This window comes from Pongo abelii, chromosome 7 (genome assembly GCF_028885655.2).
Source record: "Pongo abelii isolate AG06213 chromosome 7, NHGRI_mPonAbe1-v2.0_pri, whole genome shotgun sequence".
Taxonomy (NCBI): Eukaryota; Metazoa; Chordata; class Mammalia; order Primates; family Hominidae; genus Pongo; species Pongo abelii.
Window position 1 is genome coordinate 108,660,687 of NC_071992.2, and position 14,715 is coordinate 108,675,401.

General features: G+C 36.3%; 1 long non-coding RNA gene across 1 annotated transcript in view; it reads left to right on the top strand.

Annotated features, from left to right (window-relative positions):
- The window catches only part of LOC129047474 (uncharacterized), a 48,464-nt gene that overhangs the window by 21,100 nt on the left and 12,649 nt on the right, over nt 1–14,715 (top strand). The window lies entirely within an intron of this gene.

The following is a 14,715-nucleotide window of genomic DNA, read 5'->3' on the forward strand; positions in this document are numbered from 1 at the left end:
TTCAGAACCTCCTATACCTGACACTGTGCTAACTATATCACATACATTATCTCAACTAATCCTCACAACAGGCCTAGGAAGTAGGGACAATAATTAATCTCCATGTTGCAGATAAGAATTCAGAAGCTCAGAGAAATTAAGAAACGTAACCAAAGTCTGTTAGGAAATACCAGAGCAGGATTTGAACTAAGTTCTTCATGACTTTACAGCCTGTAGTTTTAAAAGCCAGGCATACTGCTGCTTGGTTCTCTGAACTTAATACAGGTTATTATGCATAACTAATGTCACCCATGAAGGGCCTGACACCGGATGTCTTAGATAACACAAAGAGAAACTGTCCACAGCTTTACTGCGGCTCTTCCCATAGCCCTGGAGCTGTCTGGGTGAGTGGCACTAAGCAGTATAAATACTGAGGTTACCTCGTTGTAAAGATAACATCACTAGGCTTCAGTGATACCCAGTTTCTAGTTGTATTTTACCTTATACTTTGTTCATAAAGATCTCCTTACCAAATATATCAGATGGATTATGGATTTATTTCTTCTACCAAACCCCCGCTAAAAGAATAGTAAATGTGTTTCAAATTGTATTAATCTACCAGGGCAATAATAGAAGGAGAAGGATGCTTGGAAAATAGAATAGGAAAAAAATAATGACTTTAGAAAATTACCAAATATGAATCTTGATATAGAAAATTATATTTAGAATAAAAATTCAAAGAAACCTCACAGAACATAAAACAAAAAGTCAAAAATATGGAAAATATAAAAGAAAAAGTAATAAACATTTCCAATATCTTTAGAGTAATATTTCTAGAGAGAGAACAGAGAAAATAAAGGGGAGAGAATTATCACATATAAAACCCAATAAACAATTTTAAAGGTAAAAGACATAAGCCCCTAAATTTGACTAGCTCACTAAGTACCCAAAAAAGCAAATAAAATAAAAAGATGAACCCAAATGATACCACCTTGAAATTTCAGAATTAGATGTTCTACAAGAAAAGCTCCCAGAAGAAAGAAGTTAGTCTCCAAAGGAGGAACAGAAATCAAATAACATCAGATCCCTCAACAGCAATGCTGGATCCTAGAAGACAATGTAGTCAGGTCTTCAACATTCTAAAGAAAAAAACATTTTTCACCTAAAATTTTGTATAATATATTACTGAAATGTAAAGATGAAGATATTTGCAAGCATGCAAAGTATATAACATTAGTAGGATAACAGCATATGCTAAAATAAAGGAATACTATTATGATGTATATATATGTAAACAAATGTGTGTGTGTGTGTGTGTGTGTGTGTGTATTTGAAGATTATTTCTTGCTCTTCTAATGGACCATGGTATCAATCCATGCTACTAGACGTCGCTCTTCATGTGGTCACTCAGGGAACTCAGACCAAAAAGGCCCTGCCACCTCCAACAAGTACACAGAGGACACAGAGGGGGAACGAACTTGAGGGGCCACACGTGAGAGGTTTTTACAAGCCAGACCTGGAAGTGGCATATCACTTTGTACATTCCGTTGGTCATAATTTAGCTTCATGGGAGATGAGAATTATAACCATATACCTAGAAAGAAGAGGAAGTGGACTTCGGTAAACAAATAGCAGTCGTCTTTGCCAAACAGACTGGCAAATATACTTTCAATGATTGGTTCTTAGAAAATTACTGAAAGATACACTTCAGCAAAATGAGGGAGTAAAGCAAGAATGAGGACACACTATGAGATTTAAGACACAGAAGATGGAGAGTACAGTAATGAAGACAAACCCTAGAACCAGAGAACAGACAGACCATGTTGAAGCATGAGGAATAAGAGGTTTGTTAGTTAACCCAATCGATGTGAGCTATTCCTACAAACCTGATGAAGAAGTGATTACCAGTTCTTCAGAAATGTTTCCCCTCCACTGGGAAATGTCAAAATAGGCAACTTTCTTTTCTCAGTCTTCAGGGGGCTGTGTCATCCTTACTTGAAAGCGGACTCTTTGTGGTGCTCCCTATGCTGAGCTCTACCAGGTGGGACTAGGCTCTTTCCTCTGCCTGTCCCCCCATGACACCCTAAAAATCTGGGAAAGTTGGTTTGGTTTAGCAGCACCCTCAGAACATGAACTCTGCTCACCATACTAGGTTCCCACTTTAATTTACCTTTTACTTTGGCCTCTGATAATTCTTTGTTTTCTAGCCAGATCTTTGATGCACTTTCTTTACTTTTTTCTTTCTTATTTCTCTGTTTATTTATTTAGAGACAGGGTCTTGTTCTGTTACCTAACCTGGAGAGCAGTGATACAATCATAGCTCACCACAGCCTCAACCTGCCAGACTCAAGCGATTCTTCTACTTCAGTCTCCTTGAGTAGCTGGGACCACAGGAGTGCACCACAATGCCCAGCTAATTTTTTAAATATTTTGTAGAGACAGAGGCTCAGCACGTTGCCCAGGGTGGTCTTGAACTTCTGAGCTCAAGTGATTCTCTGGCCTTGGCCTCCCAAACTGCTGGAATTACAGGAGTGAGCCACGTCACTCAGCCTGGCCTGGGGAACTTTCAATAGCAGACAGTCATTTTCAGCAGAAGGACTCTTCCTCCATCCTGTTCTCATGATAGTGAGTGAGTTATCATGTGATCTGATGGTTTTATAAGGGGCTTTTCCTCCTTTTGCTCTTCACTTCTCCTTGCTGCCACAATGTTAGAAACGACATGTTTGCTTCCACTTATATACCATGATTGTTAAGTTTACTGAGGCTTCCCCAGCCATGCTGAACTGTCAGTCAATTGTCAATTAAACCTCTTTCCTTTATGAATTACCCAGTCTTGGGTATGTCTCTATTAGCAGCACGAAAACGAAATAATACAAGATATTTCTCTTATTTTATTGCTTTGAAACTAAAATAGGGGCTACCACTTTAGTAGGGTGATCAAAAAGAAAAGAAAAGAAAAAAAAACTTATATGAAGCAGAGCTTAATATGTAATAGAACATGTGATACATGTAACAGTGGCCTGGCACGGTGGCTCATGCCTATAATCCCAGCACTTTGGGAGGCCGAGGCAGCCGAGCCAGGAGATCGAGACCATCCTGGCTAACACGGTGAAACCACGTCTCTACTAAAAATACAAAAAATTAGCTGGGCATGGTGTCAGGCGCCTGTAGTCCCAGCTACTCGGGAGGCTGAGGCAGGAGAATGGTGTGAAGCTGGGAGGCGGAGCTTGCAGTGAGCCTAGATCGCACCACTGCCCTCCAGCCTGGGCAACAGAGCAAGACTCCCATCTCAAAAAAAAAAAAAAAAACATGTAACAGCATATAACAGAAGCAAAAAGTAAGTCTTTGATGTTGTAAGCTACTGAGATTTTGAGCTATTTATTATCGCAATAGAACATAACAAAAATTGGCTAACAGAGAAATAATTTAAGCAAGGGAGTACTTAGAATAGTTTTATTATTTCCCCTTAGAACCCCTGTACTAGTCCAGTAATTTTTTTTTTTTTTTTTTTTTTTGCTTATGCTACTTTTATTCTTTGAAAATCAACACTCTCTCTATATAATGAAAACATTTTGTTAGGAAATACAAATACAGTAGACCCTTCAACAATGTGGGAGTCAGGGCACTGATGCCTACACAACAGAAAAGTTGAGTATAAGTTTTGACTCCCCCAAAACTTAACTACTAATAGTCTTATTGTTGAACAAAATCCTTACCCATAACATAAACAACACGTTTTGTATGTTATATTTATTATATACCGTGTTCCCATATAAAGTAAGCTTGATAAAAGAAAATGTTGTTAAGAAAATCATAAAGAAGAGAAAATACATTAACTATTTTCTCTCTATTCTCTAAGTGAAAGTGGATTAATACAAAAATCTTCATCTTCATCGTCTTCATGTTGAATAGACTGAGGAGGAGGAGGAAAAGAATGGGTTGGGCTTGCTGTCTCAGGGACGGCAGAGGTAGAAGAAAAGCTATGTGTAAGTGGACCCAAGCAGTTCAAACCTGTGTTGTTCAAGGGTCAACTGTAATTAGCTTGTAACTTTTCACATTAGTCTGTAAGTCAAAATATCATAAGCAATTGACTCAATGTAATTATAAACATATCATCATACTAAAAAACACAATATGTGGCCTTTCCAACCAGGGCTATTGTTTGTATTGGATAATTTTCAATAAGCAGAGGGTTGCCTGAAATGCAATTTCCTAATTTAGTAAGTGATTGCATAAAATACTCACAAATATCTTTGCTTTTTAGTTCTCTTTAATTTTAAAAGCAACGGAATGAAATATCAATGGAGAAAATAATATATGGGTAAGTTGACCAAAAACTTAATCTGAAGTCATAAAAACTCTATTAAAACTACCTATCATTGTAGATAAAAGTGATTTTCATTATATTTATAAAGATCTGTCAAACTTTTCTCATAAAAATAATACCTTATAAATAAATATTCAAACCTCTGAATTTTAAGATTCAGTTTAGACATATGTTATGAGTTGGATTCTTACCATTGTAATTTCTCAAGTCACACATACACTATGTTATATTGACTAAAATTTCTCACTGCCAAATCCTCAAAATACAAAATCTTGATATAAGTTCAATTCCCTTCCTTAGAAATGGTTAGGAAATTAAATATTATTTTACTAAATATGCCAGTTAACTGAACTACACTTTACCTATAAATTAATAATTGAAAAAAAAGAATGCATTATAATTCTTAACACCAACACTGCTTATAATATATTTTATTATTTGTGAAGTCTCTGTTTATTTTCTTAACTTGGGGATATCATCAATACTAATTACAATATGGCTATGTACACATAGAATGTATAGAAAATTACAGTAAAAAACCAATAGGTTTATAGTGTAAAAATGCTATCATATATGTTAGATATTGCTTTTTAGTAAAACAAATTATTGCCATCAATAGTCCATCTTTGCTGGGTGCTGTGGCTCATGTCTGTAATCCCAACACTTTGGGAGGCCAAGGTGAGTGGATCACTTGAGGCCAGGAGTTCGAGGTAAGCCTGGGCAACATAGCGAAACCCAGTCTCCACTGAAAAACACACAAAAAATTAGCCAGGCATGGTGGCATGCGCGCCTGTAATTCCAACTACTCAGGAGGCTGAAGCACAAGAATCCTTTGAACCCCGAAAGCAGAATCACACCACTGCACTCCACCCTGGGCGAGAGAGTGAGACCCTGTCTTAAAAAACAAAAACAAAACGAAACAAAACAAAATCCATCTTCAAGTTTATTTAGCATCTAACGAATGCACGTTACTATCTGAGTATTGTGTGTGAAAGAAAGAGAAGGCATAATCTTTCCTTTCAATAAGATTATAATTTAGTTCAGATGATGGACCACAGGACTACACCATTTTATTCCCTTCTACTCGATCCACATGGGTAGACAAGCCTCTTGAGAAAGTTGTTGCTACTTTCAGTCTTCACTTCCCATTTCCCCATTCACTTCCAACCCACTGTAGAGTGGCTTCCACATCCATCATTTCTTTCTAGCGGTTCTCACCTAGTTAAACTACCTTATTGCTAAATCCAGTAAAACTTCCTGGTCCTTACCTTTGTAGCATTGGCTACTGGTGACCATTTGCTCTTCCTTGCAATGCTCTGGGACCCTAGGGCCTCACGGGTATCGTGTTCTTCATCTTCTCTTCCTTTTTCTCAATTACTCCTTTGTGTTCCCAACCTCTGAGTTTCTCATCTACTGACATTCCTTAATTTGGGGTGCTATTTAGGCTAATGTATGCTTTCTTTTCACACATTCTCATCCACCCTATGGTTTACATTTCCACTTACATACTAATAACTCCCAAATAAATATTTGCAGCCCAAATATTTTTCTGAATTATAGACACAAATCTCTACTTGGATGTCCCCCAGGCATCTCAAACTAAACATGTCAAAATAATATCCAAACCTGTTAAAATGGCTTAGGGGGCTGAAGGATTCCTGCTTCTAACTTTAATGCCTTGAATATGCCATGCTTTCTGTTGCCCCAGGGCCTTTGTTAATGACAGGACCATAATCCTTTCCTGACTTACACTGTCCTACCTAGTCTGCCTATCAAACTTGAATTCTTCCCCAAACCTTAACTTGCTCCTCAAAGTATGTGTTTGGGAACCTCCGAGGTGCTACCATCACACTGTATTATACCACCTATACACCTTATTAGACTGTGAGCCTTCTGAGGATAAATGCCAGGTCTCAGTTGTTCCCCATGCATCTCCAGGAACTGGAGCAGTAGCTGGTTCTGAGAAGCTGCTCAGCTATGTGCCTTATAGTAAGTATATAGCGGTCAAGGGCCAGGTCTGCAGAGCAAGCTACCTGGGTTTTGTCATTTACTACCTGTGTCACTTTAGATAAGCTGCTTAACTTCTTGGTCCCCAAATTGTGGTTATAATTGTTTTCATTTCATGCAATTATTGTGAGAATTAAATGAGTTAATCTTTACAAAGTGTGCACAAGTGCCAGACACATGAGAATTGCTAAAGATTAGCTATTATTTTCAGTTGAAAATTATTTGTATTGTGTTTTTGCTACCCTGATGCAGCAACAAATTCACTAAAAATAACTGAAATCTAGTGCTGGGCCTTAGAGTTGTGTGGCCTGAGATGACAGAAAAATCTAACTGGACTGTATTGTGAATTACAGCAGCTACCTCATAATGCATAGAGTAAGGTGGAGTCAATTTTCCAGCCTGTTTCTCTGTCTTCCCTGCCTAGATCCTCCTATTTCCTTTAAGGAAAGACCAGATTGACTGGACGCCAGTTACACTAATAAGGTTCTTAACCATTACATAAAACTAGACGGGGAAACATAGGCTGAATTTTCAGCCTCTGTTCTCTTAAACTGCGTTCTCACTGAAGAGTCAGAGGGAAGTAGGAGATCTCACTTAGACCTTAAGTAAAAGCCATGCTTTCCAACAGAGTCTTGGACCAGAATTCTTTTAGGTGTCAGGTGCTTGTATAACAATTAAAGTTCTCTGATTTATGTCCTGCCTGTTTCAGCATAATATAGAATGACTTGGGAAACTGATAGGGGAAGATTCTAGCATTCTCGTGGCCTTGACTGAAACACCACATAAAGTAGAAAACTAACAATCATATTTCTAATACAATGTCTACCTGGGGAGCCAGACTAGGGATGGTAGATGACCTGGGCTGGGTCCCCTCCTAGCTAGACAGAGTACAAAGGTGGGTAAGAAAGCCCTGCCCTCAGAGAGTTGACAGTCTGGTAAAAGGGATGCATATGTGCAATACACTATAGTAAATGTTTTAATAAAGGTATGCGCATAGATAGAGAGGTAAGTGGGAGTGACGAGCTCTCCTTGAGGAAGTCAGAAAAAACTTCAAAGGAGGAAACACTCAGGAATTCTCTAGATTTAGAAAAAGGAGTCAAATGTTCTCAGAGAGGGCTTGTGCAAAGTCTTAGGGCAAAGAGCAGGATAGATTTGAGGAAATAACGTCATTCCATATGTTTTTAGATTATTTAGGGTAATATGCAGTGAGGGGCTGCCTATTGATGAAAATTAAATAGGTAAGAGCTGCATAGATCATGGAGGATGTGGTTGGTTGGTCTTCATCCTGTAATGGATAGTTAAGCTAGTAGAGGGTTCGAAGCAGTTCTGTTTACATTTTAGTATGATCCTTTAGAGGGAATGTGGTCTGAGAAAGGAAGCACACTTTTCCCAGTATGAAATTTGCCTTCACAGTATGAATCAAATGCTGAAAGTGTAAGGCTGAATTTTCCCTAGAGGAAAGATAAAGATATTAATTCATATTGCCATAATCACAAGCAATAACTTGAAGACAGAATACTCTAAACACAATTCTAATTTGATTACGCCCTAAAAATGAAACAAACCTAACTAGCAAAACAGAGACAATTTGAAACTGTTAAAATTAGAAATGAGCTCATGTTTAAGTTCAATTTTATAGTCTTTTTTTATGTGGGTTTCAGAAAATCTAGTAGATTCAATAAAATAAAATATCCCAAACACCTGGTATAATTAAAGCAAGTGAACCAAGTGGTAAAAATATCTCTGATTGAGGCTACATTTGATGTCTAGCCAGAAAGACTACAGATTCTGTGACTCTAGAGTCTGCAATAAATATATGGACTGGAGTGTGATACAGCAGAAATACAATGAGAAATTTTTGTGGTTCAGAAAGTCACGACTTTATTTTATAAGGTTTAAGAATGCAGGTTCTTTGCTGGCTTCTTAAATATATGAATCTTAAGTACATTCCTATGTTTATGTGAAGTATCCAGAGGAAAACTAATTCTTAACATATGTGGTGAAAATAATGAAATCTGAGTGGAGCTAACAGGAAAGCTCATGGAAGCCCTAACTGCTTTCCCATTTCCTTCCCATTCATTAGGATAAATTGAACTACCATCAAATCGTCTTTTACCTGTTGGTCATGTCTGAAAGAGGTTGCCTGCAATTTTCCATACTAGTTCCTTGTAAATGGTTCATAATTGCAAAATCTCCACTTCCCATCAGTTAAAATGTTACCTTTAACTTATGCACCCAGGGATGTTAAGTTCTAGTAACGGATAGAGTCAGCAAATAAGAATGTTTTGAAAAAATACTTTAAAAAGATTCTTAAGTTCATTAAGAAGTGATTTTTACTTCCCAAAGCAGGAGGATGAGTGAGAGAAACTGCAGGGATTTACACTATAAGGTGTTTTTAACTTACAACTTTTACACACTGTGATTCTGCCTCCAATACGCAGTTTCCATAGCAACTACCATATCATCTGATCCTAAAGCTATTTCTGAGATGCAGATAAGTTTCTTAAGAAAATGTATCCGCATCTCAAGGTAAATTTCTTTCCTAAATCCACTCTACTCCCAATGACACCAGCAAGATTCCATTTTGACAGAAAATGTGCTAGAGCAAGTATATCTGTGTGTTCTGTCTATTGATTTCATAGTTTATTGAAATTGAAGTTCAAATTTACTTCAAGTAAGCCTTTTCACCTTTTCATGTTTATTTAACAGCTTAATTGAGATATAATTAACATATAATAAACTGCATATACTTAAAAGGTAAAATTTGATAAGTTGAACATATTGTATGTACGATCATGGTTTCTTTATACATTCAACTATCGATGGATATTTGTGTTGTTTCCAATTTGGAGCTATTAAAAAGAAAGTGGTTATGAACGTTCATGTGCAAGCCTTTACATGGACATATGTTTTCATTACCTAGGAATGAAGTGTCTGGATAGTATAGAAGGCATATTTTAATTTTCTAAGAAATTGCCAATTTTGTTGTCAAAATATTTGTTCCATTTTATGTTCCCACTAGTAAGGTATGAAAGTTTCAATTGCCATCCTTGTCAACACTTAATATGATCAATATTTCTCATTTTAGCCATTCCAATAGATATTAACTGATATATCCTTTCTGTTTTAATTTGCACTTCCTGAGCGACTAATGACATTGGCCATATTTTTATGTCCTTATTTGTTACACATATATCTTCTTTGACAAATTATCTGTTTAAATGTTTTGCCCATTTTTTAAACTGGGTTATTAGCTCATTATTGAATTTTGAGAGTTCTTTACATGTTAGAGATACAAATCCTTTGTCGGGTATATGATTTGTAAACACTGTGTGCCAGTCTATTGCTTTCCCTTTCATTCTTTTAATGGCTTTGTTCAAAGAGCAGAAAGTTTTAATTTTTATGAAATTCAAACTAGCACTTTCTTTTTATGGATTATACCTTTGGTAATATGTCTAAAAAATCTTTGCTTAACTCTAGAGCTAAAAACTTTCTGCTATGTTTCTTCTAGAACTTTTATAGCTTTGGCTTTTACATTTAGTCCTATAATTGAATTAATTTTTTTGTTTAATAATATAAATTATCCTCCAAATCCTGCTATAGTGGAATCCCAGAATTTTTATATCCTGTATTTTCATTTTCATTCAGTTCAGAACATTTTAAAATTTCCCTTTTGGTTTCTTCTTTGTATTTTGGAGTTCTGATTTTAGGAGCATGTTTCACTTTATAATATTTTCTGTATGAATTTATTTCTTTCTATTATGAGATAATTTTTAAAAAATTCCTGGCACTATTCTTTACTCTAAAATCTGCTTTGTTTGAAATTAATGTAGGCACAATAGTTTTCTTTTGATTAGTGTTTGCAAGGTAAAATGTTTTAGGTTTAAATTGCACGTTTTGTAGGCCTCATATAGGTAGTTCTGGCATTTTCATCTGACTTAACAATCTCTGTTTTTGGGGGGTGTTGATACCCTTACACTTGTATTTGTTTTCTATTACTGCATAACAATTTACTAAAAATGTCATTGTTTAAAACAATATCCATTCACTGTATCCCATATCTGTACCTGAGAAGTCCATGCACACTCAGATGGCTTCTCTGCTTAGTGCCATTAAGTCAAAATCAACATGTTGGTTGTGCTGGGCTCTAACTGGGAGTATCTGTGAAGGAGTTTGCTTCCAGGTCATCAGTTGTTGGCAGAATTCTGTCACTTATGATTGTAGGACCGAGGTCCCTATTTCCTTGTTGGCTGTTAACCGAGACCTTCTTTCAAATTCTAGAGGCTGCCCAGGTTCCTTACCTCATGGTCCCCTCAGTCTTCAAGCCAGCCATGGCATATCCAATTTTTCCGCGCTTTAAATCTCTGATTCCCAGCAGAAAATCTCCTGCTTTTAAAGACTTCAGTCATTAGATTAAGCCCTCCCAGATAATCTCCCTTTGCCATATAATTTAATATAATTCCTGATTTTATTATCTCATCATATTCACAGTCCTACAGATTATTGGGGAGATATCTTGTGGATCTTTTTGGGAATTTGCCTACTGTAACCATTAACGTGATAATTAATTTAGACAGGTTTAAACCTATAATTTTGTTTTCTACTTGCTTTTTGTTTTCCTTTTTCTATTTTTGAAGTTTTTACTTATTTTCCAATTGAGTATCTTTCATTATTCTATATTATCTATTTTGTTAGATTAGCTATAACTCTGTTTTATTATTTTAATGGTTGCTTTAGGGTTTATAGTGTACGCAGTCTGCCTTCAAGTGATATTATGCCATTTCCCACATAGCATAAGAACTTTACAGTAGTATACTTCCATTTCTTCTCTCTTGGCCATATGTTATCATGTCATACATTTTATTTCTACATATGATGTAAGCTCTGCAGTACATGGTTACTATTTTTGCTTAAATAGTCAATTATCTTTTAATGAGTTTTTTAAAATAATAAAGTAACTTATATGTATACCCACATAGTAAACATTTCTAAGACTTTACTTTGCATGGATTCTTATTTTTATCTAGTATCGTTTTCCTTCTGCCTGAGAGATTATCTTTAACATTTCTTATAGTGTAGATCTGTTGGTGATGAACTATATCAAATTTTATAGGTCTTTACATCACTTTCATTTTTGAAATATATTCTCAGTAGGCATAGAATTCTAGTGTTCTATTTCTTCTCAGTATTTGAAAGATGTTGCTCTACTGTTTGTTGCTTACATTGTTTCTGACACCCCCCCAAAAAATCTGTTGTGATTCTTACCTTTTTCTCTCTGTTACCTAATGTGCTGTTTTTTCTCTGGCTGCTTTTAAGATATTTTTCTTCATTACTGGTTTTGAGCAACTTGATTATGATGTGCTCTTTTGTAGTTTGCATTTCTTGGGCTTGGGGCTCATTGAGCTTCTTGAAACCATATGTTTATAATTTTCATCAAATTTGGAATTGTTTTTGCCATCATTTCTTCACATGTATTTTCCCCTAAACGTTCCTTCAGTAACTTGAACTATATGTATTTTAGAATGTGTGAAATTGTTTCAGAACTTTCTTCAGTTTTCTCTCCATGTGTTTAATTTATGTAGTTTTTATTGTTATTTTCTTTAACAATGCTTAATCTGTTATTAATCTCAATCAGTGAAATATAGTTTCTATCTGTCTATATCTATCTAAATATATGATTCATGTTTTTACTTAACCTGCTAAATCTTCTCCTTAGCTTCCTGAATATTTGGAATGCAATTATAAAAACCGTTCCAAGGTTCTTTCTTGCTCAGTTCTGGGTTGGTTTCAATTGATTGATTTTTCTCACTATGGGTTGCATTTTCCTGCTTCTTTGCATGCCTGTAATTTTTTACTGGATGCCAGACATTGTAAATTTTACCTTGTTAGGTGCTGAGTATTTTTGTATTTCTATAAATATCTTCAGTTTTGTTTCTGATATGTAGTTAAGTTACTTGGAAACATTTTGATCACTGCTTTTAAGATTTGGTAGGTGGGATCAAAGCAGTGTTTAGTCTAGGGCTAAGTATTCCCCACTGCTGAGGCATGACCCTCCTGACTACACAATGTCCTATGAGTTATTAGTTTTTCCAGTTTTGCTGTGAGAGGCAGGCTATTTTCAGCCCTGTTTGCATTTCCTGTACTTTCCCTCCAACCATTTCACTTGATTCTTTTCCCAGTCTTAGTTTCTTCATGTAAATGTGCTGATCAGCACTCTGTTGAATATTCAAGAGACACCTGATTCAGATCTCAAGAATTTTCTCTCCATGCAGCTCACTCTTCAGTTACATTTTGCCCTAAGAAGTATGGCCACTTTTACTGCCAACCTCTCAGTTTCACCTCCTCGACTCAGGGAATCTGAAAGAGTCCCCCTAGCCCCGGGCTCTCCCTTGCTGAGCCAATGCTGGGAAACTCTCTGAGAGAATCAGCTGAACAATCACAGCATTGCTCTGTTTGTTTCCTGTCTCTTAGAGTTCACTTGAGAACCTAAGATCCAAATATCTTGGAAACTATTTTTTTAATACTTTGTCTGATTAATTGTTTCAGTGAGAATGGTAATCCCAGTTCCTTACTCCATCTTGTCTAAAAGTGGCCATCTACGTATATATTTTAAAAGTCTAATATATCAAATTTTTAAAGTATTAAAGTGATATGGTTTGGCTGTGTCCCCACCCAAATCTCATCTTGAACAGTAGTTCCCATAATTCCCATGTGTTGTGAGAGGGACCCAGTGGGAGGTAATTTAATCTTGGGGTTGGTTACCCTCATACTGTTCTCATGACAGTGAGTGAGTTCTCATGAGGTCTGATGGTTTTATGAAGGGCTTTCCCCCCTTTTGCTCTGTACTTCTCCTTGCTCCTGCCATGTGAAGAAGGGAGGTTTGCTTCCCCTTCTGCCATGATTGTAAGTTTCCTGAGGCCTCTTCAGCCATGCTGAACTGTGAGTTAATTAAACCTCTTTCCTTTATAAATTATCCAGTCTCAGGTATGTCCTTATAGCAGCATGAGAAAGGACTGTTGCAGAAAGACATATGTGATTCTAGAGAGATGATGCAATTGAAATAACTAAAGAATAGTGATATCATAGAAACTGTCATGGCTATGATGATTAGAATTTCTGCCTGTTCAACCCAAGTATGCAACATTTAAATGTTGTCTTAACTAGAGAGATCAATATCACTCAGAACTGAGATTATCCTGGCTTTGATATTTACTATGAATGTAAAAATACTGAACTGTAAAATTCTACTCCTCAAATTTTCAACGGGAGTAAGATCTTGCAAGATACTCTGAAAACCGAGTCTATACATACAATTAGAAGAGGATTTCTACAATTACCACATAGATTGAAGGTCATAAGCATATGACACTCAGAGATTGATAGTCATCACACTACTGATAAAATTTTATAGATCTATCTAGTAAATAAAAGTAAAGAAATTATAAAAATGAAACCTATCATTTTATAACTGCTTATAGGTACCACAATTTACATACCCTTTCTATTGTTTATGGGCATTTGGATTCCTTCCATGTTTTGGCAATTATAAAATATGATGCAATGAACTTTTCTGTATGTGTTTCCTGGTATACATGGACACACATTCCTTTAGAGTACATACTTAGGAGTATCATTCCTGAGTCACGTGTAACCCATATCTTTAGATTTACTAGATAATATCAAAAGGTGCTTATAGTCCATCAGCAAATAAGAATTACTTTTGTTTTTCACCTATACCCATACCTAGTGTTTTTCCATTTTTAGATTGAAAAAAAAACAGAAATTAAACATTTATATTTATTCCTTTGTCTTCCCCCACCTTCCCCCACTCTGTTGCCAGGCTGGAGTGCAGTGGCGTGATCTCAGCTCATTGCAACCTCCGCCTCCTGGGTTCAAGTGACACCCCTGCCTCAGCCTCCTGGGTAGCTGGGATTACAGGTGCCCACCAACATGACAGGCTAATTTTTGTATTTTTAGTAGAGATGAGGTTTCACCATATTGACTAAGCTGGTCTCAAACTCTTGATGTCTACTGACCTGCCCACCTCAGCCTCCCAAAGTGCTGGGATTACAGGCGAGAGCCACCACGCCCAGCCCCTTTTTCCATTCATTTTCTAAACACATCTATTGTATTGTTACCTTTTGGGTGCTCTAGAATCAAAAATGAAGACAGTATGACCACTACCTACCCTAGAGGAGGCCACAGACCAAGGGACTTAGCATTAGTATAAAATATAAAAAAAGAAGATTCAATTTTGTACTAAAATAAAAGGTTAAAATGGTGGCGATATATTTGTAGTCATGCCATATATTAATAAATAAGCCATTTCTTAAGAACATTCAATTGGCTCATGACAACTCTTAATTTAGCTCCAGACATATAGTTTCCGACTAGGTAGGATA